At 35.7% G+C, this 27,936-nt stretch overlaps 1 protein-coding gene across 7 annotated transcripts in view; it reads right to left on the bottom strand.

Annotated features, from left to right (window-relative positions):
* The window catches only part of MUM1L1 (MUM1 like 1), a 28,733-nt gene extending 10,031 nt beyond the window's left edge, over positions 1-18,702 (bottom strand). Inside the window, exons 1-3 of one of the 7 annotated variants that reach the window (XM_025372519.1) lie at positions 18,583-18,702; positions 15,897-16,024; positions 9,918-10,053 (exon numbers count right to left, since the gene is read on the bottom strand). The gene's annotated coding sequence lies outside the window, so the exon portion shown is untranslated. Of the gene's footprint in view, positions 1-9,917; positions 10,054-15,892; positions 16,025-18,582 lie in introns of those variants that run through there. The other 6 variants (XM_025372518.1, XM_025372523.1, XM_025372522.1 and 3 more) reach the window with 6 other exon arrangements.
* Positions 18,703-27,936: the final 9,234 nt, after the last annotated feature.

Here is a 27,936-nt window from a genome sequence, read left to right as displayed (position 1 = left end):
TGCCAGGCAATGTTCTCAAGCACTCGACATATGATCTTATTTAATAATTAGATGGTTATTTCCTGGAAGAGAGGGCCATAACGAACTCACTCTGTATAACAACATTAGTATTATTATTAATAATGACAACAATGATAAAAGCTAAAAGTGTTTTCTTACCGTGGGGAATATATAAGGGGTGGGTCACCTAGGGTGTGTTTATAATACCTTATGATTTCATTTATATGACATTTTCAAAAAGACAAAAGTATAGCTGTGGTGAAAAGATCAGTGTTGCCAGGTGTTACAGGTGGGGAAGGGTGTGGTTATAAAAGGACAGGCCAAGGAAGTTGTGAGGGTGATGAAACTTTTTTGACTGTGGTGGTGGTTATATGAATCTTTATAAATGTTAAAATCCAGAGAACTGGATACAAAAAATGGTCAAGTATAGTGTATCATACTTTAAAGTATAATTTTAATGTATAGCAATTCAAATAATAAAAATTTAAATGAAAAACTGTAGTAATAACCATTATATAAAAAGCAAGTCTTTGCAAGTATGCCTTAGAAAGCATCTGCTTCTTCCTAAAGCATACTTAATAACAAAAAATCCCCAAATAACACCCATACACATATTTTTTTCAAAAGCACCAATTGCACTTCCACTTAGGATATAAAAAGGTGTAAGAGAAAGTCATTCATAACTTAATAATGATAAATGTCTAGACAACCTACAAAATCATAACTTTCCTTGAGCCTATCAGGGAACTGAGTTAAAGTGAATTCCAAAGGGTGACCAGCCCCTTTAAAGAAAGACAAAACATATGAACCTTTGTCCAAGCATGGAGACAGAAGTGACTGTCATACAAGCTGAAATTTTAATGAACTTTTAAAAGTAAAGCATGGGTTAGCTTTGTCAGTTTGGAATATCTGGAACCCCAGACACTTACACACTTACTACCAAGTTCTTTTTCACAGTCTTTAACCAGAAGCTCAGAAAAATTACTCGGGACAAAGGAGGAGACCTAAAAGAGTCCACGTCACTGGTTCTGGTATGCAGAAGGTAATCAGCTGTTGCTGGGGGACAGACATACAACCCCACAAAACCCTTCTGTCATGAGAAGCAAAGCCTTAAGACACTAGAGGAGAAGCAGCAAACCCTCTCCTGAACCCAGGCAAAAATCTCTTGCTTCTGGTAGAGGGGTAGAAGCAAAACTTACTTGCCTGGGAGGGAGAGATAGGAAACTCCCTAATTTCCAGGACAAAGGCAGAGATCCATTGCTGCTCCGGGAGAAGTAGAAGGGAAAAACCCCTGCCCTGGAGGAAACCCTCTGTAACCCAGTTCTTACATGAATGAAAAGCAGTGTTCACCTATTGCTGAGAAAGAGGCAAGAAGATATATCTGACCAAAGACCAACCACATATACAAATCAGAGGTTAGCTGCCATGGGGAGAGGAAAGAATGCTGAGAAAGGCTTACCCTAAAGGTCCATGTTCATAGAGCCCCGCTAAGACTGTGGCTAGACAGGACAACAGACAGTAGTTCCTACCTCACCATGAGCCTAGCACCTGATAATAACGGCAGTGAGCTGCTGTCATGTGAACAAGAGTAAGAAGAGAGACCCTCCGCTGGTGGCACAAGTATGAAGAGACTACTGAAAATTTAGAGTGGAGAATCATTGAAAAAAATCCTGTAGCACTCCAGGCTCCAACTGAAGCAAAAATAATATAAGTTATGCAAGCCAGATGACAATTGAGTGAGGAAAGGAGGAAAAACTCTCCAACATATTTTATAATACCAGCATTAACCTGATACCCAAACTAGAAAATAACAAATAAAGAAAACTTCAGATCAATATCTCTCATAAACATAGACACAGAAGTCCTTAACGAAATGCTATTAATCAAAGCTGATGATAAAGAAAAAGAATAATACATTATGACCAAATGGAGTTTATCCTGGGAACGTATGGATGGTTCAACATTTGCAAATCAATCAATCAATATTATTCACCATATCAACAGATTCAAATGGAGAAAAAAAATCTCAATTTTTACAGAAAAAGCATGAACAACATTCTACAAATAATGATAAAAGACATTTAGCATAGTAAGAGTTTAATGGATCTTCCTCAACCTGATTAAAGGCATCTACAAAAAAATAAATAAATAAAATTAAAAACCCATGATTAACATATAGTGAAACACAGAATGCTTTTTCCCTAAAATCAGAAACAAAGCAAGGATGTTTGCTTCCACTGCTTTTATTCAGCATTACATTGGTGATCCTAGCCAATACAATAAGGCCTGAAAAATAAATAAATTGCATATGGATTGGAAGGGAAGAAGTAAAATTGCATTTACAGACAAGATGATCTATGTAGAAAATCCCAATAGATATACCAAAAAAAAAGCTACGAAACTATGAAACCTAATAAATAAGTTTAACAATAATGCCAGACATAAAGTCAATATAAAATAATTTATTTTATTTCTATACAATACAATTTGGAATTTCAAGTTTTAAAAAGTACCATTTGTAATATCATCAAAAACTGGGAAATACTAAGGGAGGATAACTATGTACAAGATTTGTACGCTGAAGACTTCAACACACTGATGACATAAATTAAATAAGACCTAAATAAATAGAAAAATATACCACATTCTTTGACAGAATAATTGAAATACTGATTTTTAGGATGTTGTATCTCCCCAACATTCCTGTAGAATTATTGCAATCTCAATAAAAATCCCAGTAGGTTTTTCATAGAAATTGAGAAGTGAACTCCAAAATGTATGTGGAAAAAGCAAAGGAACCACAACAGCCAGACAAATTTTGAGAAAAAAATACAAAAGTTAGAAGATTCATACTACCTGATTTCAAGACTATGGTAATTAAGAGAGTTTGTTATTGACATAGGACTGACCTATAGATCAATAGAATCCAAACAGGCCATCAAATATGACCAACAGATTTTGGACAAAGGTAATTAAATGAAGAAATGGTAGTCTTTTCAACAAATGGTACTGGAACAACTGGACATCATATGCCAAAATATTCTTCTTTTCCCCTCAGCTAAGAAGATATACAAAATTACTCAAAATGGGTTAGTGACCTGAATATAAAATCAAAAATTATAACTTGTAAAAAAAGTAGAAAATCTTTAACATTTTGGTCTAGGCAAAGATTTATTAGGATTTAAAAAGTATGGACCATAAAAAATTAATAAATTGAACTTGAAAACAACTTCTTTTCAAAAAATAAAATGAAAAGGAAACCCAGAGTGGGAGACAATACTTGCAAAACACCTATGTAATGAAAGACTTTTATCCAGAATATATAAAGAACTCAAAATTCAAAAATAAGATTATTATTGAATAACCAAATAAAAATAGACAATTTAAATAGACACGTCATCAGAAAAGACATATGAATGGCAAGTGAACACATGAATATATGCTCAACACCATTAGTAATTGAGGATATGCAAGTAAAACCACAATGAGACACCACTAACACCTTTATAAGAATAGCTAATATTAAAAATAAAATAAAATCCTGACAGTATGGACTTCTAGCAATGATGTGTAGCAACTGGAACTCTCATACACTGCTGGTGGAAATCTAAAATGTCACAGTTACTTTAGAAAACAATTTGACAATTTCTAATGTAGTTAAGCACACACCTATCATAAAAACAAGAAATCCCACTCCTAAGTATTTACTCAAGAGACATGAAAACTTGTGTACACACAAAGACCTATTGTAGAATGTTTAACAACTTTAATCATAATTGCCAAAAACTACAAATCTACTGGTGAGTGGATACTCAAATTGCAGAACATCCATATGATAGAATACCTCTCGGCTACATTAAGAAATAAACTACTGATATATGCAACAACATTGGTGAATATTTTAAAAATATGCTAAGTCAAAGAAGCCAGATGTAAAAGGCTATATACTTTATGGTTCCGTTTGTATGACATTCTGGAAAACTAAAAACTATAGGGACAGAAATCAAATCAGTGGTTGTCAGGAACTGACAGAGATAGGGATTGACTACAATGGGGCAGGAGGGAACATTTTGGAGTAAAGGAAAGGTTATACAGATTGTCTGTATTGGTAGTTACATGATGGTATATGTTTCTCAAAGCTTATCAAACCGTACATCTAAAAGAGTGACTTTAACTCTATGTAAACTATACCTCTTTAAACCCGAGTCTTAAAAAGTCATCCAATCAGAATATGACAATATAAGACATTTGTATTTTTCTGTGAGAGTAATCTGGATACATATAGGGATTTTGATTTGTACTTTGAATCAATGATTGCCAAAGAAGACTGTGGGTTCCACAAGATATGTGTAAAAATACCCTCTGTAGTGCAGAAATAATATGTTAAAAATGTAAATTATTTTGATCTATTTTATTAATTTTTATTAACTTCTATTTCTGAATTGCTTTAAAGCATGGGGGGCATCTACAACATGTGACTTTTGATGCAGTTATATAACTTTTTAAAAATACATGTCTTCACTAATTATCTCTTTCATTGAGAGTTAGTTAGCACAGGACATATGTCAAGAAACCAGATGAAATCAGCATTATACAGTACATGAAATTTATCCCCACTGGCAGAGCCTCTAACCACACTGAAGTTCTCACATGCCATTAAACCATATGAGTGGAAAGAGAGGAAGGAAGGAAGGAAGGAAATAGGGAGGAAGAAAGAAGTAGAAAACAAAATGCTACAATCTGGAGATAATGATCTAGTTAAGAATATGTACCCAGTTAAAAGCAGAAGCTGAGTAACATATGACAGGGAAACAGAGTGGTTATAGAATAAATAAAAGTCATTATTTTAGTGCATAAGGCCCATACAACAAGCATAAACAGTCCAGTTAGAACACTCCCAAAGACAATGAGGAGGCCACGGACATTGGTAAAGCAAGGAATCTTAGACATTTCATAGATAATCAAAATATTCAATGACCTCCCCAAGGCAGAAGCACAGACAAGTAACAACTGAATCTCACTGTAAAAAAAGAGTTCAATCTTATTAATGTCAACTGGCTGAATATCAGCCCACCTGAAGAGGAAGAACATCAGGAAAACCTTAGTAATAATGAGCATCCCAAGTTTAGAAAATGGTAAGCCAGATATAGTGATTCACTGCCAGGGTGAAAGAGACTCCATAATCCCTGGTAAAATGTATATGAATAAAAAGAAAAATTACCAGCTAGTGACTTAGAGGGATAAAGGGATAAACCTGCCACACTGGAGATTTTATACTTCCCAGGTAATGTGTAGATATTCCCAGGCAAAACTTACACATGCTAATAAATAAAACTATTAGGAGTCAAGACAGGATGATGGAAAGGGAAACATTTTTTAAAGGAATAAAATGGAAACAAGTTTGATGAGGGCCTCACAATCCCATCATTACAGTGCATAGACAAACAAAGCTCTACTACACGCTGCATATTCCAGTAAACAGACTAAACTGCAGTGTTCTTCCTGGCATAAACAAGCAAGAAGGAAAATCCATCTGGGGTTTGCCCTGGGGAATTTAAAGTAAAAAGGAGTCCTCTCTTAACTCCACCATTCTCTGAGATACCCATAGAAAAAGAGCCAGGACAGAACAAAAATTATTCCTGCCACTGAGAGATGAAGCCAGCTGGACTTCCTGGTTCAAGTGGGGACTTGGATAACTTTTCTTTCTAGCTAGAGCACTGTAAACGCACCAATCAATGCTCTGTGTCTAGCTAGAGGATTGTAAATGCACCAATCAGCACTCTATAAAAATGCCCCAATCAGCGCTCTGTGTCTAGCTAAAGGATTGTAAATGCACCAATCAGCACTCTGTAAAAATGCACCAATCAGCACTCTGTGTCTAGTTAAAGGATTGTAAACACACCAATCAGCACTCTGTAAAATGGACCAATCAGCAGGACATGGGCGGGGACAAATAAGGGAATAAAAGCTGGCCACCCCAGCCAGCAGCGGCAACCTGCTCAGGTCCCCTTCCATGCTGTGGAAGCTTTGTTCTTTCACTCTTCACAATAAATCGCTGCTGCTCACTCTTTGGGTCCATGCCACCTTTAAGAGCTGTAACACTCACCAGGAAGGTCCGCAGCTTCATTCTTGAAGTCAGTGAGACCAAGAACCCATCAGAAGGAACCAACTCTGGACACACCACCACTCTAAATAAAGGTACTTATCAGTTCTTTAGTAAGGAGATATGACACACTGTTAAAGATTCAGTGTCTAAACCTCAGAGTTCCTCAGGCAAGTATTATGGCAAAGTTCTTACGTATTACAAATTCACAAACAGATATAGAGACATGGGTTTAGGACCGAGTTCTGACTTTACTAGCAGACTGGAGGGACAACTAGTGCTACCAAATATCAAAATATTTTAGAATAATTTTTTAAAGTTCAATGACAATTTAAGTGTGAAGCAAGAGGTAGATATGGACATATAAAAAAAGGGGACAAGAAAAAAGTTTCAAATAAACCATAGATCTGAATTATTATCTGGATACAGGTTAGAAATCAATCAGTGAACTTTCAATCATCTAACAAAAATTCTTACGTCACTAGTCTGTGTTTGTCTGGTTTAACCAGAAAAGCAGTGGTTTTAGAGGCCTCTATTGCCTTAGGGCTACTAAATAGTTTTCTTCTTCTGTGGCTTGTTCATGCCTCCCTGAAAACTGACAAGGAAGCTTGAATAAGTAATTTCAAATAGGCAATACTAGAGGGTATACATTTAAAGGAAAGGCAAAGAAAAAAGAATAAGCAAATGGATTTCTTCTCTCAAAAGAGTAGGAAGATGGACAATGGAAATGGAGAAGACAAAAGATGAATAAATACTGGGCACAAGACAAATAAACATATTGTGGTTGGGGGAAAATATTTAAAAATCTAAGAAAAGAAGAGTAGTTCTATAATGCCCCAGCTTGTAGCCCTTATTATAGTTATTACATCTAAGGAATGGATGTATGTGTGTATGAGAGGGTGGTGGGAGATGTCCAGGGAAAGCTGGGGAATATGTTGGGGACACTATTCCTATTAATGAATATTTTTGTACTTTGGAGACTCTTAAGGCTTATTCTAGAGGAATCCTCTTTCGACTCTTCTAAGCTAACAGTGCTGCCCTGTATACCCAATGCAGCCAGACACAGATACTGGGGGTCTGCGCCCCCTGGACTAATCCAGACAACAACGACCTTATTAAGAGAATAAGCTTAGAAGTCAGAGACTCAGAATGGTTGCCATGGCCACCCATTGGAAAGGATTGTTTTTAAGGATTTCTTGAGAGTCAGGCAGATGGCTGGGACATCCAAGTCTTCCATAATTAGACATCATTATGACTGGTTGCATACTTTTCCTACAGGAGTTTAGCATACATAATTCTTTCCCAACATTAGAATCTGTAGTTTTTAATTTAAAATGTTATGGCTACTGAGCCAGAGTGAAATCAGTTGTATCCCACATTCTCAACTTAGAATGTTTTTACCATGAAATGCTTTGTGAAATTGGAAAAGCCTTACCCACTGTCACATAGATAGTAGTGTGTCTGGCACTGAGATTCAGCTATCTTAATTCTTACTCCAACTGCTTGTCTGACAGGGCCCTTACCCTGCTTGCCACTTTTGTGGTTCCACTGTTTTTCTGAGGCTCACCTGGCATCACACGCAGATTTCCCATGACAAGTGCATCTCTGATAAAGGCAGGCAGAGAATCAAACCAATGGAATGGAAAAGGTGTAAATAAATTTCCCTGCCTAAACTTTAACAGGTATGTCATTCCAAAACACAGGAATGAGGTGAAATCTCATCTGTGATGTAGATGCCATCTATTTTCACTTCATGTTCTTATAATATGAAATGCTCTCTTTGTCAGTTATGTTATTTGGCTCATGCTAAGATAATATCATTCAGGAAAATTACAAGGTGGAAAAAGGAGAGAAGGGAAAGGACAATTGACTTGTGTCTACTATGGGGCAGATTATGTAGCAGCATTTTTTAAGATTTCTGTTTAAGTCCCCTCACATCAGTTCTTGAGTGAGGCTTTTCTTCTAGACATATACAATTTTTTGAGTGGAATTTGAATCACACTCTACGTGCTGTCTCACAGTCTGATAATAAAATACATTTCATTGTTTTGTTTGCTCACTTCATAAAAATAGTTGTCTGGAGAAAATTTAGGATATCTTGCAAGCGCCATCTTGTGATGAGAAACAGAACTGTTACTACAACATCCTTGTGGGAGAACGGTGGGAACTACATCCTGCCAGCAAGCAGCTTTCTCAGGCTTCTAGAATATACCATGCTCAAATTTAGTTTTGTTATGCATTACGTAAAAAACGGAATCTGAATCTCTTCACCTACAATGGTCGGATTGTAGAAATATAATTGCATGGTTACTGAAAATGGAAAATATGAGTAAGATATATAAAAAGAAAGTATAATTCTGGAAAGATATTATTTCCTGTATATCTTTCCATATTTTTTCTTTACATAAACATATGAATGCATATGATTTCAAATCAGCTTTTTGTCCTGCTTAAGCTCATGGTTTAAATATTTTTGCATACTAAAAGTATTTTCAATGTGATTTTTTTAGTGAATCACTTCAAATGCAATTTTCCCCCAACTTTGCAACATTTTACCTCAATCTTTTTTCCGATTTTGTTTTAAAAAAAAGACTAAATATGTATTAAGAATTTTTTTTTAAATAGTGATAGTAAAGCCTGCCCTATCTCTTCAACTGAACAAATAATTCCATTAGCAGGCTGGTTTATATTTTTTCTGATTTGGTTACACATATATTAATGTAGTCTTTTATGTTTAAATGACATAATATGGTGCTTACCATTCTGCAGTTTGCTCTTTTTACTTCTCAGAAATCTTTTCAAGTCACTACAAGTTCATACTTTCATTTGTCAGCTATATAACATGCCATTGTATGGATGCACCATAGTACATAATACTTTTAAAACTGTTCATAGAAATAAACCAAATCCTATCCGTTTCTCACTCTTAAACTTAGATGATATAGAAAAGTGGCTCTTGCTGACCATGGCTGTACCTGTGGACTGAAAGGACGGGCTGCAGGGAGGACACATGCAGGGCTGTAGTTGACACAGCAACCAGGCTACCCACTTGATCAGGTCCAGGAAAAATTCCACTATTGGCAAAAGACAAGGGAGTATGGGAGCGTGTCCGCGGTGTCTATGTGTGTCCACGCATTTGAAACAAAATGGGTAAACTCTTTTGGCTTTATTTTGCTCTTATTATAAAAATCAGCACGAATAAAAACAACTCTAAAAATGCTGAAACTAGTGAAAAATAGATTTTAAAAAAACTTCCATAATCTGAACACTCAGAGATGAACACTCAGAGATGCTGACTTTAACTCGGGAGTTTAGTTCCCTTCCTAAGGAAAACTAATACACATCTTTACAAGTGTTATCACTCGACGGCATATCTGAATCCCTTTCCATGTTCACGTACATTTATATTTGTGTCCCTATATGTCATTCTCTTTGTGTGTTTACATTTTTCTATCATTTTTTTTTTGCGTAGAATAATGCGTTTAAGTCAAAATATAATAAAATCTGTAACAAAGGTAGAAATATGTAATGCCACGTAAAAAATTAACAGGAATAGCACGTCTTACCGAAGTCTTAATTTAGAAGCTGTAATCTGATCGCCCACTCCCACACGGAGGACTTTAAAAACATCGGGCGAAACAAAAATTCCAGAGGATTAATTCCGTTCCAATAACAGCAGTTCAAACAAAACCATATTCCATTCCCACCTCTGTCAGGCAACAATCTCTATTTCTTTTTTTTCTTCTTTCTTTTACTTTAACACCAAGGCCCGAAGAAATTCCCAGAAAATAACTGGCTTTGAGACAGCCATTACCTTGAAGCTTCTTGTCAGCTGCAGCCTCTTGAAATGCTGCCCCTCCCCCAATACCGGCCTGGTACAGCTCCCTTCGGAGCGGCTCCGACGAGGCTCCGCCCCACCCCCAGTGATGGGAATAGCAGGGGGCCTTTCCCTCAAAGGGTGGAGAATCACCAAGTTAAACTGAAATTCCCTTAAAGCGAAAAGATTATCATTTTTAAAGCAATTGAAAGCGGAATGGCAACATGTGTCTGTGTAATTTACATTCAAACTACAAGAGTGGGTGATTTTCTGCGGTAAAAAAAAGGTAGAAATGCCTTTATCATAAAGACTCAGTAAAGAACATCTTTTACATATTTTTCTTGCCTATTTTGGCAACTTATTTCTAAAAACGATTTCAAGATCCAACTGGTCAAGCTCTATTAAAAAACCCCTCTACATTCTTATTTGTACTGCAATGAATTAATACATTATTTTGGGGATAAACAATTCCCTGAAATTTTAATTCTCCTGGCCCTGGCTCATGATGTATGTCTCCCTTTTTATTCAGGTCTTCTCATTCATCTTTCAGAAAGTTTCATCGTTTTTTCAACTAAAGTCATTTCTAAATATAAAACATCAACAAAATCCTTAAAGAGATATGTATGTATCTGAATATCCTGAAATTGGAGACAAAAAAATTCTTATTGGTAAAAACACAATAAGCCAAATTTGAAAATATAGAACAAACTTGAAAAAAACTGTTTTCAATGCAAAAATATTGCTAAAGTAGCTCTTACATATTAATAAGAAATAAATTACAGTAAAAATGGGCAAAAGACATAAATAGACCATTCACAATGTTCTGAGAGAATAATTTTTCCCCACTCCTAATATTTACTTCCTTGAGAGCAAGCTCATATGGTGCCACCACAGGAATCTCTGTCCTTTCCTGTACAGCTACAAACCTCTAGGTTATTTGGGTAGGTTTGCTTAAATTTGGAGTTCTGTTATCACGCCTGTAATCCCAGCACTTTGGAAGACCTAGGTGGCAGATTATTTAAGGCCAGCAGTTCGAGACCAGCCTGGCCAACATGGTGAAACCCCAACTCTACTAAAAATACAAAAATTAGCCAGGCGTGGTGGTGGGTGCCTGTAATCCCAGCTAATCAGAGGGCTGAGGTGGGAGAAAGACTTGAACCCAGGAGGCAGAGGTTGCAGTGAGCTGAGATCGTGCCACTGCACTATAGCCTGTGCAACAGAATGAGACTCCATCTCAAATAAAATAAAATAAAATAAAGTAATAATTAATAAATAAGCCCATTTGATTCTCACAATAATCAATACCCTGCAACTTCCTCTTCCCCTTGTACTAATGTTGACATTTTAGCTTCCATCTGCAACTCTGTTTGTTTTATATCTGTCTATCCAGTTTGTTCAGTGGAGAAAGGGAGGTGCTATATATCGGGACTCCTCAAAACCCAAATATTCAAAATAAAGATGAAAACTAATACATAAAAAGATATTCACCTTCCCTAATAATCAAAGAGATGCAAATAGAAAACAGCAATAAGATGGCATTTTTCTACCTAAATTGACTGACAAAGAAGCAAATAAATGATACAACTAATAGAGATCCAGGAAACAAGGAAATGGGCACTCTTGCTAATGACCATGGTCACAAAACTAGGAAGAGGGTGAGACAAAATCAGAGCCAAAGTCTAACTCCAAAACAGGAGGTATGCCCTCTCTCCACCATTATTCACTCCCTCCTGGGCTTGGAATCCTGTCTCTTTGGTAGAACCAAAGATGATGTCACTCACTTTCGAACTGTGAGGAAATTGGTGAATATAACTCCAGCGTGGTCGGGTGCGGGGGCTCACGCCTGTAATCCCAGCACTTTGGGAGGCCGACGGGGGCAGATCACGAGGTTTGGAGACCGAGACCACGATGAAACCCCGTCTCTACTAAAAATACAAAAAATTAGCCAGGCGCGGTGGAGGGTGCCTGTAGTCCCAGCTACTCAGGAGGCTGAGGCAGGAGAATGGCATGAACCCGGGAGGCCGAGTTTGCAGTGAGCCAAGGTCGCGCCACTGCACTCCAGCCTGGGTGACAGAGCGAGACTCTGTCTCTAATTAATTAATTAATTAATTAATAAAAGAAATAACCCCAGCGTGAGTATTGCTTAGTCTCACGTCTCTGTGAACATATTGGTGAACTACAACCATCTTCGGCAACTACCATACTTACTATCCTTGACCTCTTTCTATCTCTTACATCCATCTACATTCCCACACAAATTAAAATGTATTTTCATGTACTATGCCTTTTTTCTTTTATTTTCTTTCTTTCTTTCTTTCTTTTTTTTTTTTTTGACAGTCTTGCTCTTTCACTCAGACTGTGGTGCAGTGGCACAATCTTGGCTCACTCTGCCTCCTGGGTTCAAGTGAGTCTCCTGCCTCAGCCTCCTGAGTAGCTGAGATTACAGGCATGTGCCACCACACCCAGCTAATTTTTGTACTTTTAGTAGAGATGGGGTTTTGCCATGTTGGCCAGGCCAGTCTCAAACTCTTGACTTCAGGTGATCTGTCTGCCTCAGCCTCCCAAAATGCTACGATTACAAGGTGTGAGCCACCACTCCCGGCCTGCACTATGCTTTTGCACTGACCGTATCTGCATGATAGCATTCACTTGGCCTTAGATCAGTTATGAGAAGTATCTTATGTGTTATAGGGCCTGGCAGCAACTTCCCTTTCAGATACGGTGATTCCTGGATAGGGGTTGAAAATCATTCGTTATACAGAGAAGTGCCATTTTCATTCTACCCTCATTAACAATTGGCAATTCCTTGCTCCTGTGCTTTGCGGTTTGCAGCTGCCAATTCAGTATGGGAAAGTTGCATTTTTATCCTCTTTTGCTGGACTTTTTTATTCGCAACATACTCACAAAATTAAGCTTTAAATTTAGACTTTTATTGCCTTTAACGTTCAGGTGTTATTTCCCAGGAAGCATTAAAACCTACACATTGCTAATAGATAATGATTCTGAGGTTTAGGTCTCTTAAGATAATGTTATAAAAAATCATAAAACTAGGTAAAGTTGGTGAGGCCCTCATAGCCCCATTTATTATCACAGTGAGTGGGTAAACACATCTCCTGCCACATTCTCGCTATTTAGGTTAGAGACACAGAGCTGCATTTGACACATCTCTTCCTGTAATGATGAAATGGAAAAAAAGAAAACTGTCTGCGTTGGGGACTCTAAAGAAAGAAGCCATCATTCTTTCAGAGACTCATAACAGAAGGGTCAGCCTGGGTTAAAATTTTCCTGGTAACCAAATTTAAAATGACACAGAGTTCTTTGGTCAGATACGGATTTCTGTTGGCAGGACCCAGTGTTTAGCTTTTAAGAGTTTATCACCAAGGCATTATGACAGGGTTATGTTTCTTAAGTTTTCAGACAGCCAGCCAAAAAATCAGACAGTGTGGGTTTGAAACCTTTATTAGCTCAGTGGAGAGAAAACTTTCCAATCCTTGACAACAATGCTAGGTTGTCATCTCCCATATCCTAGATAGCATAGTCAGCAAGGATGCATGGGTCACCTGTATCTCTATATTAACCTAGATTGTCCAAATATTAAATATTAAGCCACTAATATATTTAAAAATATAATAATAAAAAGAGTTTTAGCTACCTACTTGTCTAGAAAAGCCGTTTTTTGTTTGTTTTTGTTTCTGTTTTTGTTTTTTAAGAAGGCTCATTCTATTGCTCTGGGGATAGTAAACGTTTCTGGTCTGTTGTAGCCTCTTTTATCCCCCTGAACCTTCACAAAGTAGCTTGAATAAAGTATTTTCAATGGGTGATAATTGGATTGCATTAAAACATGGCAAAGAAGAAACGAGATCACATAAAAAATTTACTTTCGTAAGTAGGACGAAGGTAGACGATCAGAATATAGACAAGATACAAGTCAGAAGAATGAATAATGGGTATCAGATAGGTGGTTTTAGATATGTGGAATATATTTGGGGGGGTACAAAAAAGAGAAGTATAACACAAACGCAATATCCCATCGTTATTTTCTCTGTTGTGTAATAAAAAGGGAATTGTGTGGGAAGAGCTTTGGTGGTATCAGGGACATTGTTTTTGTTCTTGGATAATTTGACCTTTTGCAACCCTCTGAGTTATCATAAGTGAATGCTGGGTTCTAATCTTTTCTAAGCTGCCACTACTGCCCTGTTTATCCAAGGTAACCAAAGGAGAGCTCACGGACACAATGAGGCTCAGCATCAACAATCTCACTGAGAGCACAACGTTACGAGGCACAGATTTGTGACGGTTGCTGGGAAAGAATTAAGTTTGTCAAACCACTACAAAATATTAAGAGAATATAGTCATGTGGTGCATAGTGACATTTCAGTCAATGACAAACTGCATATATGACGATGTTCCTGTAAGATTATACTAAAGCTGCAAAATTCCCGTTGCCTAGTGATGTCGGTCACAGCCATTGTAACACTGAAGCACAACTCATGACTCGCCTGTTTGTGGTGATGCTGGTGTAAACAACCTACTACACTGATAGTGGCATAAAAGTATAGCACATACAATTATATGATGTACCTAATACTTGATAATGATAATAAATGATTGCTATTGGTTTATGTACTTCCTATACTATACTTTTTAATCTTATTTTAGTATATTCCTTCTACTTAGAAAAAAAAGTGTTAACTGTCAAATAGCCAAAGAGCAGGTCTTTCAGGGGGTATTCCAGAAAAGGGCATTGTTATTCTAGGAGACAACATCACCATGAGTGTTACTGTCCCTGAAGACCTTCCAGTGGGACGAGATGTGTAAATGGAAGACAGTGATGTTGATGATCTTGACCCTGCGTAGGCCTAGGCTAATGTGTGTGTTGGTGTTTAACAAAAAAAAGTTTGAAAACAAAAAAAAAAATAAAAAATTTTCAAAAACAGAAAATAAGCTTATAGAACAAGGATATGAAGAAATAAGTTATTTTATTTTTTTTTTACTGCTGTACAATGTGTTAGTGTTTTAAGGTATTATTACAAAAGTGTTAAAAGATTTAAAAATTTAAGCATTTATAAAGTAAAATGTTACCATAAGCTAAGGTTAATTTATCATTAAAGAAAGAAAATTTGTTTTAATAAATTTACTGTAGCCTAAGTGTTCAAGTCTACAGTAGTGTACATAATGTTCTAGGCCTTCACTTTCACTCACCACTCACTCACTGACTCACCCAAAATAACTTCCAGTCCTGCAAGCTCCATTCATGGTAATTCCCCTATACAGGTATGCTGTTTTTTGTCTTTTATGTCATATTTTTACTGTAACTTTTCTATATTTAGATACGTTTGGATATACAAATACTATTGTGTTGCAACTGCCTACAGTATTCAGTACAGTAACATGGTACACAGGGTTGTGGTATAGAAACAATAGGCTATACCATATAGCCTAAGTGTGTAGTAGGCTATACCATCTAAGTTCATGCAAGTACACTCTGTAATGTTCTCAGATAAAATCGCCTGTTGAAGCATTTCTCAGAATATGTCCCTGTCGTTAAGCCATGCATGACTGTACAGGTGATTCAAGAAGGTCGTGAGACCTTAAGCAGGTTCTAAGAAACCTTTAAAACTATGTTATCTAGTTTATGGTATGACAACCTAACATAGTTGTCAAGGACTACAGAGTCAGTCCTCAGGGAGACACCTGAATAGCCTCTTGCATGATTTCTTCATAGTGGTATAATATATAAGATTCTTTCCGAAAATTAGAAGTTATGACTTAATTACAAACATGATAGCTGTAGAACAGGAAACAAAATGAAGTATACCCCAAATTCTCAACCTATCATGATCCTTACATGAAATGTGGCTTTTAATTTAAAATGCTATGATGGCTGTAGAGCAGGAAGCAAAATACATTGTTCTCCAAGTTCTCAACATGTTTATACCGTGAAATGTTTTGTGAAATGGGAAGAGTCTTACCCACTGTCACGTGGATCCTGGTGGGTCTGGTCCTGTGGTCCAGCTGTCTTGAGTCTCACTCCAACTGCTTGTCCAGCAGGGTCTTTACCTGGCTCAGCACTTCTGTGGTTGAACTGTCCTTCTGGGGCTCAGCTGGCAGGGAATCAAACCAACGAAATGGAAAAGGTGTAAATAAATTTCCCTACCTAAACTCTAACAAGCATGTTATTCCAAAACACAGGAATGAGGTGAAATCTCATCTGCAATGTAGATGCCATCTGTTTTCCTTCATGTTATTACAATATGAAATGCTCTCTGGGTCAGTTATGTTATTTCATTCATGCTAAAATAATATCCTTCAGGAAAATTATGAGGTGGAGAAAAGAGAGAAGGGAAAGAACAATTGACTTGTTTCTACTATGGGCCAGACTCTATGTAGCAGCATTTTTTATGATTTCTGTGTGAGTCTTTATGTCAGTTATTGGTGGGGATTTTTCTTCTAGATATTTACAATATTTTGAATGGAATTTCAATCACACTCTACATGCTGTCTCATAGTCGGCTAATACAAAACACATTTCACTGCTTTGTCCACTTCATAAAAATATTTGCCTGGACAAAGCTTAGGAAACCTGGCAAGCACCATCTTGTGACCAGAACTAGAACTGCAGACACTCAGGCTTCTGGAATTTTTCATTCTCAGTTGAAGAGTTCTGTGCATGTGTTATACAAAAGTGGGATCATAATGTTCTCGTTTTAATATTTTTCATTATAATATATCTCATGCATATTGTATATATATTTCTACATCTTTTGGATTTCCAAAGAAGAAAGGAAATCTCCACAACAATGGTCAAAATGTAACGGTTTCCTCTGTATATGTCTAGATTTTTTTCTGTAGATACTTATCAATGTGGAAGCTTTTTGAAACTAGACCCTTTATTCCTCCAGTAATATATTTGAACATCTTTCCATATCAATAATTATTTTCCATATCATCTTTTTGTGAATTGCTTTACAAAATTCTTTCCACATTTCTAAAATTTTGTTTTTCTCTTGATGAAAATTATTCAGGCTTGCTCTTTTCAAAATGAAATTTTTAAAATGGGGAAATGTAACAGATAGAAGGTTAAAATATTCTATTAATTGGAGATATGTGTGGAGATACAAGAACACTTATATCTCCAATTAATAAAGTGGTATGTATATTTACAGATTTTTATTGCATACGCTGTACTAATGCATGCACATTTTGTTTTTGGTAAACAAATAGGAGTACATGATACAGGCCATTCTTCAATTTGCTTATTTTTAGAAACCACCTTGGACATTTATTCTAATCATTGCATTTAGAGTTAGCTCATTCCTTTTACAGCTGCATAGTATTCAACATTATAGATATACTATACTATACTATACTGTATGACTATATCACAATATGTTTAAAACATTTTATGAATTATTCCTCAGGAGTATAAAGATAAATATGTTCTGCTTGAATCAGAGTCTGGACTATAGCCTCAATAGTTGAATTGCAAGAAAAGCACAAACAATCAGGTAATGAGCCTTCTCAGACCCACAGAAAAATCCTACTGCAGCTAAAGACAATGGAATGTGTGTGTAGCTATTCGCTCAAGTGTCTGTAACAAAAGTGATTATTCCCTTTTCAGCTCCACTATCATTTCCAAAAGAATCTAAAAGTACATAAAAATCTAAAGATGAAAATACACACCATCAGTACTCAAACTGAGTTGTTCACGGCGTACATTTGAGTCTAATCCTTTTAATTTTTTTCCTCATCACATACATGTTTGAATATACTATTTGAAATTACATTTATTTAGCCACATATTTGAACACCTTTCCCTGTTTATATGAGTTTACACTATTTTGGGGAAAGTAGCTTTTCCCCCATGATTTTAAGTTCTCATCTCAGTTTCTATGCTGACATAGGAACTACATGCTAAGTAAAATGTGGAAGAAAGAAGTGGGAAATTTCCTCCTTTTTCCCCTAACATCCTTTTTTATCAGGCATCCTTTATTACTAAGTATACTGTTTGTTGTGTTTTATTATATTAAGGTATGTCTGTTATTGTTATGATCTTTTAGATTTTTTCTATTGCAGTACAAATAGGAATGTACAATTCTCTTGACAGATAAGTAGAAATACAAAGATCATATTTTGCACATTATTTAAAAAGCTATTATATTAAGTTATTGTGTATCCCTTGACTAATAACCAAACTACTAATTCTCAGAGATACTCGAATTTGTACAGTTATTCATTACTTTAAATTACTAACATACTCCACCAAAACAGTAAGATTTGTTAGAAACACAATCAACACATTCAAAGTAATATAAAAAACCAACATACCCAACCAACAATTTAATTTTCCATTTAAGACTATTGTAACCTTTTTCAAAATAAGGAAAATTAATCTCCCAAGTTTTGTTTCATCATTTATCTCAGCCACCACTGCCTTTTGATGGAAACACAAAATGCTCTATTAAAAAGTTAGCTTTTGCTACCTCTTTAAGAATATTTTTCCGCAGGTGTAATGTTGATTACCACCTCTCCGACTGTGGACTTTTAAGATAATCTGAAGGAACACAAAACACAGATATTAATTCCCTCACAGAAACAGGGACTCTCACAAAACGACACTCCTTTCCCGTTATTCCTAAGCAGCACTCTCTTCTTTTCTCACCTTTATTCCAAATCTTCGAGAACTCTCCGAAAATAACTAGCATTTACGACAGCCATTACCTCCAAGCTTCTCCACGGAAGCCTCCGAAGCCTGTGTGTAATGCAGCTCCTCCCCGAAGACAGGCTGGGCGCAGCTTGCTTCCAAGCTCCTAGAGGATGCTCCGCCCCCTCTCCGTGATGGGGAAAGCACGAGGTTCTTCCTTCATTTAGCAGAAAAATGACCAACTTAAACCGAAATACAGTTAAAGGGAAGAAATGTTCCTCTTAAAGTACTTTAAAGTGTAATGGTAACCTATGTCTGTTCAATTTCCATTCAACCCCCTAGGATAGGTGTTTTCATGGGAAAAAAAAGAAGCAGCAGCAAATCTTTTTTTCATACAATAAAGTTGTGGTTAAAATGTTCCTTACATGTATTTTTTCTGATCCTCTTTTGTACTTTATTTCTGGGAAATTTAAGACCTACTGGCCAAACTTCACACACACACACACACACACACAAATACGCTAAGTATTTTAATTTGGATTACAGTGAATTAATACTTTATTTTAGGTAGAATTAATTCTTTACAATTTTGAATCTGAACCTGGGACATAATATATCTCTCCTTTTATTCAAGTTTCTTATACTTCTTTCCTTAGGTCATTTCCAAAGAAAAATCCTCAAACAAAATGTGATTATACTGAAATCAAAAAAAAAAAAAAAAAAAAAAAAAAAAAAACGTATTAAGAGTAAAATCACCATAGGCCAAATTAAAAAATCAGTCGCAAACTTAGGAGTGCTTTTCAAGTGCTTTTGATTGCCCATATGATTGCATAAACAAAAATATACCCAAGCTAGTTCTTACATTTCAATAATTAAGAAATGAACAACAAAGTAGAGAAAGGGGCAAAGAATACAAGCAGAGAATTCCCAACGTCCTTACCTACTCCTGATATTTACTTCACTGTGAAGAAAGCTCAAAGCAGCATAATTTGAGGGCTCTCTGCGTCTTCATCATTTCACTCTCACAAGCAAAGTCCTGCAATTTATCTTCCCCTCTTAATAAAACTGACAATTTTGGTTTCATCTGCTATTCAACTTATTTTTACCACATTTTCTTCATTGTTTTTAATATATGACAATTGTAAACTTTTTGCACCCACGAAATTACCTCAAAATGTATAATAATGCAAAAATGGATAGAAATGCATTTTTGGGCAAGTAAGAAAATTTTGATTAGCTCTTATAGAAGTAAAAGGAACTGGTGGTCAGTGCCTCCTCCTGAGGCTCTTTTACCTACAAAGTATTTTGATCTCTCCCAGATTAATGTCTGTCTAATTTGGTCTTGAAATGTCTCATATGATTTCTTTGTACAATTGACAAAAATTACATATATTCAAGATGAGTAATGTGATGATTTGATATATGTGTACACTGTGAAATGATTACCACAATCAAGCCAATTAACATATCCATCACCTCACATAGTTACCATTTCGTGTGAGATGAGAACGCTTTAGATCTACTTTCTTAGCAAATTTCAAATATACATTACGTATTATTAACTACAGTTTTTTCATGTACCTTTTGACTGTTTGTACGTTTTCTTTGGAAAAATTACTACCCAGGTCCTTTTCTCATTTTTAAAATCAGGTTACTTGCTAGTTTTTTCTTGACATTGCATTTTATAAGTTTCTTGTTGTGGGTATTAATTTTATAAGTTTCTAATTGTGGATATTGACTCCTTATTGGATGCATGGTTTGCAAATATCTTCTCCCATTCCATGAGTTATCTTTTCATTCTGTTGACTATTTTCTTTGTTGTGCAGAAACTTTAGTTTGATGTAGTCCCACTTGTTTATTCATGTGATTTCTAATAGCAAGTTATCTCAAGAGCTCTGATATAATTTCAAAGCCCAAAGCTTCTTAATATTGCAATTCTATAAAAACCACTTCTGTTCATGAAAAGTTCTGCAAAATTTGGGACAAATTCTGCTAATGTGTAACAAGGACATAATACTAAGTATAATTGTTTATTGAAATACAGCAACATCAAGAACAGAGAACTGATAAACTGTGTTCTATAAAGTCACAAGACCTTGAGAAATATTGCTATTCAGAATGAAAAGACTCTACTCTAAAGAGTTGCTTTTTTATTATTGTTGACATTAGTTTTATTTTCTTTGGTATTAAAAAGTGCTCTAAAAAAACAATGGTTGTAGAACATAAACATACCAAAATATAAAATAGTGAAAATACCAAATATTGGTAAGGATAAGGAGCAATTGGAAGGTTCATACACTTTTTACAGAAATGTAAGTTGGAACTCATATTTTGGGAACTGTTTTGGCACGATTTGCCTAAAGTTGAGCATTATAGAGTTTAAGAGAGAACTATTTAGTGCTTTAAGTAGCAGACTGGAATATCTAAATTGGTAATAGAGAAATGGTCTCCACAGAGACCTATGGGTACCCAGATGATGCAGTGGGACATAGAAAGTAAATGTTTAAAATTCAATTTCTTTCATTTTGATTTCTTTTATAAGCTTCTACTTGTAAATATGTTAAATGCAGATAAATACTGTAATGTATTATATATTTTATAAAAATGTCGAACAATTGGGAGATGTCAATTTTTTTTTTTTATAGTGGTGATAAAAATATATGTGGACATCTCTGCTTTATGGCACTCACATCCCACATAGGCTTCCCACTTGTCCTTTCCCAAGTCATTTGCATGGTTTGGGATTATTTTCTCATAAAAAGACTAATTAAGCTGAACTTGCTAAATTTTCTGTGTACTGTTTTCACTGCTCAGGTAAGCTAACGTTACTCCCATTAAATGTTTAAGGTAATAATGAGAAACTGAATTATAGTAAGCCATGTCTTTGCAAAACTATTGGTTCTCTCAAACTTCAGGTAAAGCCACAAAATATGTGGGTATACAGTAATTCTATTTGGACTCTGTAAGTGTTTTCACTGTAATATTGTAAAGCCAAAATTCTTTGTTTTAAGTTCAAGGGTACATGTGCAGGATGTGCAGGTTTGTTACATAGGTAAACATGTGCCATGGTGGTTTGCTGCACCTGTCAACCTATCACATAGGTACTAAGCCTGGCTTGCATGAAACCAAAATTCTAATACCAACAGTGATTGTATTTTTCTTTAATGTCAACCTAAATTTAATTTCTTAGTTCTGTAATTGACTTTGAGACCTTGAAAATAATGAATAAATTTTTTTGGATATCTGGACAATTCCTAAGAAAATCAGAATTCATAAACACAAAGCACCAAACGTACCAAATTCCAATTAACAATTTTTATTTAGATTCTTAGGTATAAAAGTATTCGTATAAAGCTCAAAATAAAATAGTAAAATCAATATTGTATATGTATCCTCTACTAATATGTTAAGAGGTTAATTGTATTTTAAAGCTCATATTTACACCTTTCTATGATATGTATTCATGTGTGTGTATTTGGGTCTGTGTTTAAATATACAATATGATGGTACATTAATTTAAATAAGAGTAGTTTAGGAACAATAAAGAGGATTAAATAACTAAAATGAATAATGATTTTAGAATATGTAATCTGACCTCACAATGAGGTTATATAAACTTATTATTATCATTTTATTTATTTATTTATTGAGACAGAGTTTCCCTCTGTCACTCAGGCTGGAGTGCAATGGTGCTTTCTCAGCACACTGCAACCTCCGCCTCCCTGGCTCAAGTCCTCAGCCTCCCGAGTAGCTGGGATTATAGGCATGCACCATCATGCCCGGTGTTTTGTATTTTCAGTAGAGACGGGGTTTCGCCATGTTGACCAGGCTCGTCTCTAACTCCCAACCTCTAGTGAGTCACCTGCCTTGGCCTCCCAAAGTGCTGGGATTACAGACTTGAGCCATCATGCCCGGTATATACCTATTATTTATATTTCACATATTCTATCATGATGGCGAAAGGTTTAATATGCCTCACCTTCATGTACACTTTCAATCCACACAAGGTTATTCGTACCCTTTTGTGCTACCTCTTGTGCTCACAGACTGTTAATTTCAGGAAAAGCTAAATTTTTATTAATCGTCGTGCTTCTTGCTGCTATGTTTATTTTAAATATTGCATTGTCACTATAGTTAATGAGGTATCCATGGATAAAACTGTTTCTTGCTGTTAGGTGTCTATTTTCTAATTTTAATTAAGCAGCTGATTTCCTCTAGTAGTCTCTTTAGCTATTTTCTTCCCCCAAATTTTATCCTAAATTGATTAATCAATTATCAATTTATTTTTTGTAGAGATGGGGTCTCACTATGTCAACCAGGCTGGTCTGAGACTCCTGGCCTCAGGCAATCCTCCCTCCTCAGCCTCCCAAAGTTCTGGGATTAGAGGCATGAACCACCATGCCTGGCCTAACCCTAAATTGTCTTTAACCCTAAATTGTCCCATTGTCTTATACACCCAAATCATCTTTGGCAGTTTTCAGATGGCTAGAAAATAACACAAAAGGCATACTCCCTCACCTAATAAAATAAGGAATGAAAATATACTTAGGTATATTTGGCATGCTATTTTAGAAGTAGATTTACAGTGTTAGAAGAGCTACTATCTTTTTTTACACACACATTTTGGAAAAACTGCCAAATCAAAAAAAAGAAAATCAGCCTCTCCTAGATTAATTTTGTATAGGTAAAGGGCTATTGATATAAATGTTTCACTGTATCTTTTTCAGATAGATATAAGCATGCTCTTATTCATGTGTACATGCTGACACAATAACATTTTACAAATTGATGTACATTATAAGATTTCATTCCTAGGTTCTTATTCCTTGCTTTTTAGTGATAATTGTGGTCCACATTTTATAGGAAGATTTATAAAGCCCTATAGATTTGTCAATCACAGTCCATAAAACATAGACCGACTGACTTACACTTACTTATGATAATTATTACTTAAGTTCTCAAGAAAAGGTCATGGTTAGGTCCATATATGTATTATACCATATAGGGAAATCCATGCTCTTCTATCTGATATATTCAATCACTCTACTAAATTAACCCAAACCTGTCAGTCTTGCATCTTTCATTGTGACAGTCACAAGGGCATGTGTCACAAACTACAGGTCAAAGATTGGGTATTATGAAATACAGGTCTAAGAAAGTTAGCCTTAGAGCCACAATGAAATGCACTGTACAAAGGACCCAAAATTCAAAATTTCCCAGAGTATGTCAGCCCAGAAGCAGGGGACTTCAGGAGGTAGACCATGATTCCAAAACAAATGGAACAAGAATTTGTTACATGAGACTAGGGGAGGGCTGAATGAAAGGAGGGAAAAATCTAATTATGATTATTTTCATAGGGATGTTTTAGATACTGTGTTTATAGGTATTCTCTATTCTGACGGTTTTATGCCATAGTCTTTTCTTTTTCTTTCTCCCTCTCCTTTTCCTTCTCTTTCTCCTCCTCCTCCTCTTCCTTTCATATTTTAACTCTCCACATCACAGCCTACCAGAAATATCTCACTCTTTAAGGTAAATTTCTTGATCTTTATTCTCTAACTTTGGGGAAAGTAAGTTCATAAAATTGGTAAAGAACATTTCTGGAGTAACTGGGACTTTTTAAAATAGAGCTTTGGATTTTTTCACAATCTTCAGAGAAACAGTTATCAGGGCTTCATAGTTTCTCACCATGAAAGGGCTGGCAACAATATAACAAGGAGGTGTGGGTATGTTCAGTAACACATAATGCACTTATGTAAATATATCAAGATATGTAAATATATCAAGATATATAAATAAAATATTCTAAAAGCCAAGGTGAATTGACAAATTAATTTGTTACCATTAAGATTGATTTACTTGGTTATTTAATTTGGAAATTGCTCCAAGATGTTGGAAACTGAGTTAAATGATTAATATAATAAGTACAAACCTTGCTGATAATCATGGTTCTAACAACAGTGTATAAAGTAAGACTAAGTTTCACTATATTAAAAAATTATAACAAACATTTAATCAAGCAATATGTTAAAATGTGAATGATTATTGTCTTTTGGGAGAGGATACCAAAAAAAGAGATTGCCAAGCTAAGAAATGGGCAAACTATATATTCTACGTATTTATTTTCAGATTGAAAGAAAATCACTGGCAATAACTTGCATTTTGGTGCTCTGCTTCCTATTTCTATTGACTTGATTTCATGCCTTCTTGTTAGATGTCCCTATTCTACACTGTTGCTGGAGGATGAAAACTTTTAATCTCAAGAAGATAAATTCTGAACGTTTGCTGCTTAAATACAAATGTTTTTTGTTTGTTTTCTGACTGATAGCATGTACTGAAGGTGCTTTTTATTTTCTGACTAATGGTCAGCATGAACTGTACTGCCACAAGCTTCCTTTGTAACAACTGGAAAGGACATTAAGTCTTTTAAGACTTTATGAAAGGACACTTTCTTCATTATTATGAAAACCTACTTGTTTATGTAAGCATTCTTAGTTTCCAAATTTTTAATCGTTCGATTTCAAAGCCCTTTCTCACCTGGCATGCTCTCTTTTACATGTTTCTGTTGTTTTGCTGGTTCCCTTGCTGGTAAATTAACAAAATTTGACACATGGTAGAAATAAATTTGTCCAAAGCAAATTTGTATCAGGTGATATACAAAGTATATAACAATTCCGAAGGCATAGACTTTCACCTATCTAACACTGGCTATGAACAAACAATATGTAAGAATGCCAGCCGGCTGCGGTAGCTCACGCCTGTAATCCCAGCACTTTAGGAGGCCAAGGCGGGCGATCACGAGGTCAGGAGTTAAAGACCAGCCTGGCCAATATGGCGAAACCTGGTCTCTACTAAAAATACAAAAATTAGCCAGGCGTGGTGGTGCGCACCTGTAGTCCCAGCTACTCAGGAGGCTGAGGCAGAAGAATTGCTTGAACCCGGGAAGGGGAGGTTGCAGTGGGCCGAGATGGCGCCACTGCACTCCAGTTTGAGCGACAGAGCGAGATTCCGTCAAAAAAAAAACAAAAAAACCCAAAAAAACCCCACAAATTCTACTGGCTGAGTGTCTGGCCACCTTAAGCACAAGAGCAAGAAAAAAATGTACTGGAGTTGAGCTTCTGGATACTGAGAAAGGCAAACTAGTCAATGACTGCTAGAGCCAAAGGAGCCTGAGAAATCTCCTGGAAAATGTGTGGGAACAGGGTGGAGAGGGAAGAAGTGCTTACAGTGCTCCAGTGAAGAGAGATGAGCTCCCAGTGAAGAGAGATGAGCTCCCACAAAGAATCTGCTGACACATGACCCACAGGAATGTAAGTTTGGGTTTGCCATATTTGGGAATTTTTGTGTTTCTGAGTCAATATGTAAAACCTGCACATTGCCAATGGCTAATAATAATATGAGTTAGACTGCTTAGGTTAATATTATACTAAGATTTTAAAACAAACTGCTAAGGTTTCTGAAGACCTGACAACTGCATCATCACAGTGTACACATAATTACAAACAAACAGTCCTAGCTCTTGCCACACTCTGAGATCACATGTTAGAGAGACAGAGCTTCAGTGAGACACAACTCTTCTTGGGATTGACAAGCAAAGAGCAGGACCTTCTGCGATCAATCTTGGTGATTCTAAAGCAAGAAAGAGTCATCTTATTCTCTAGGGGATCCATAAAAGAAGGGCCATCTGGACCAGAATTATTCCTGTATCTACTCTGCGTGAAGGTCATTATCATTTTCTAGTGAGGATATTTGGAGACTGTTCACAAGTTGAGCTGTTTAGCTTTAATAAATTGTCAGGGATGCCTATACCCAGATGGTTACATTTTTGATTTATCAATATTACAGGCAGTCTGATAGATATGAATTTATTTCCCAGCTCTACCACTTGTCATGTCATCTCAAGTTTCTTAATTTCTGTGCACCTCAGTTTCCTCATCTATAAAATGTGAATAATTTTAATATCTAACTCTAGCATTGATAGAAGTAATCAAAACAATACTGTAGTTCACCTGAAATAAAAACATGTTGGAATTTCCAGGAAACTTTTGAAAAATAAGTGTAAGTAGGGAAAACTAACACTGCCATATATAAAGCCATATAAGCGAAATTACAATAATTAAAAGTCTTTAGTACTACTAACCCTACCTAGGCATGGAGCAAGCAACTAATGAAGACACAGCAAGAATGGGAGAAAGGGAAAAAGAAATTCAAATGAATCGTGGAGCATCTGAAGATATACATGGTCTGTTGATGTACAGTCATGCATTGCTCAATGACAGGAATACATCCTGAGAAATGCATCATTAGGCAATTTCTTAGTTGTGTGAACATTATAAAGTGTACTTACACAAACCTAGATGGTATAGCCTAACATACTCCTATGCTATAAACCTGTACAACATGTTACTGTATCCTATAGGCAGTTGTAACACAATGGTAAGTATTTGTGTATGTAAACATAACTAAACATATAAAAAGTACTTTTAAATAAAGTATAAAAGACAAAATGTGGTATACCTATATAGGGCATATACCATGAATGGTGCTTTCAGGACTGGAAGTTGCTCTTGGCGAGTCAGTGAGTGAGTGGTGAGTGACTGTGAAGGTCTAGGACATTACTGTACACTACTGTAGATTTTATAAACACTGGAAACTTAAACTAAACTAAAATTATTTTTCTTCAGTAATAAATTAAACTTAGCTTACTGTAACTGTTTTACTTTATAAACTTTTAAATTTTTTAACTTCTGATTATTTTGTAATAACATTTAGCTTAAAACACAAACACATTGTATAGTTGTATAAAAATACTTTCTTCTTTTATATCCTGATTCTATAAGCTCTTTCCTATTTTTACAACTTTTTTTTTTTTTTTTTTTACTTTTAAAACCTTTTAAAAATAACTAAAACACACGCACATTAGCCTAGGCCTATACAGGGTCAAGATCATCAATTTCACTGTCATCCAGCTCCACAACTTGTTTCACTGGAAGGTCTTCAGGGGCAATAACAGGCATGGAGCTGTCATCTCCTATGATAACAAGCCTTCTTCTGGAATACCTCCTGTAGGAACTACCTGAGGCTGTTTTACAGTTAACTTTTTTAATAAGTTGAAGAAATACACTCTAAAATAACAATAAAATGTATAGTAAATGCATAAATGAATAGCATAGTCATAATTATTATTATCAAATATTATGTACTGCACATAATTGTATGTGTTAAATTGTGCTTTTATACAACTGGCAGTGCAGTAGGTTTGTTTTCACCAGCATCACCACAAGCAGATGAATAATGCTACTACAGCTACTGTGGACTTCACTCAGCCATGGGAACTTTTTAGCTCCATTATAATCTATGGGACCACTGTTGCAT

This window comes from Theropithecus gelada, chromosome X (genome assembly GCF_003255815.1).
Source record: "Theropithecus gelada isolate Dixy chromosome X, Tgel_1.0, whole genome shotgun sequence".
Classification (NCBI taxonomy): Eukaryota; Metazoa; Chordata; class Mammalia; order Primates; family Cercopithecidae; genus Theropithecus; species Theropithecus gelada.
This window is presented reverse-complemented; position numbering and strand designations above follow the sequence as displayed.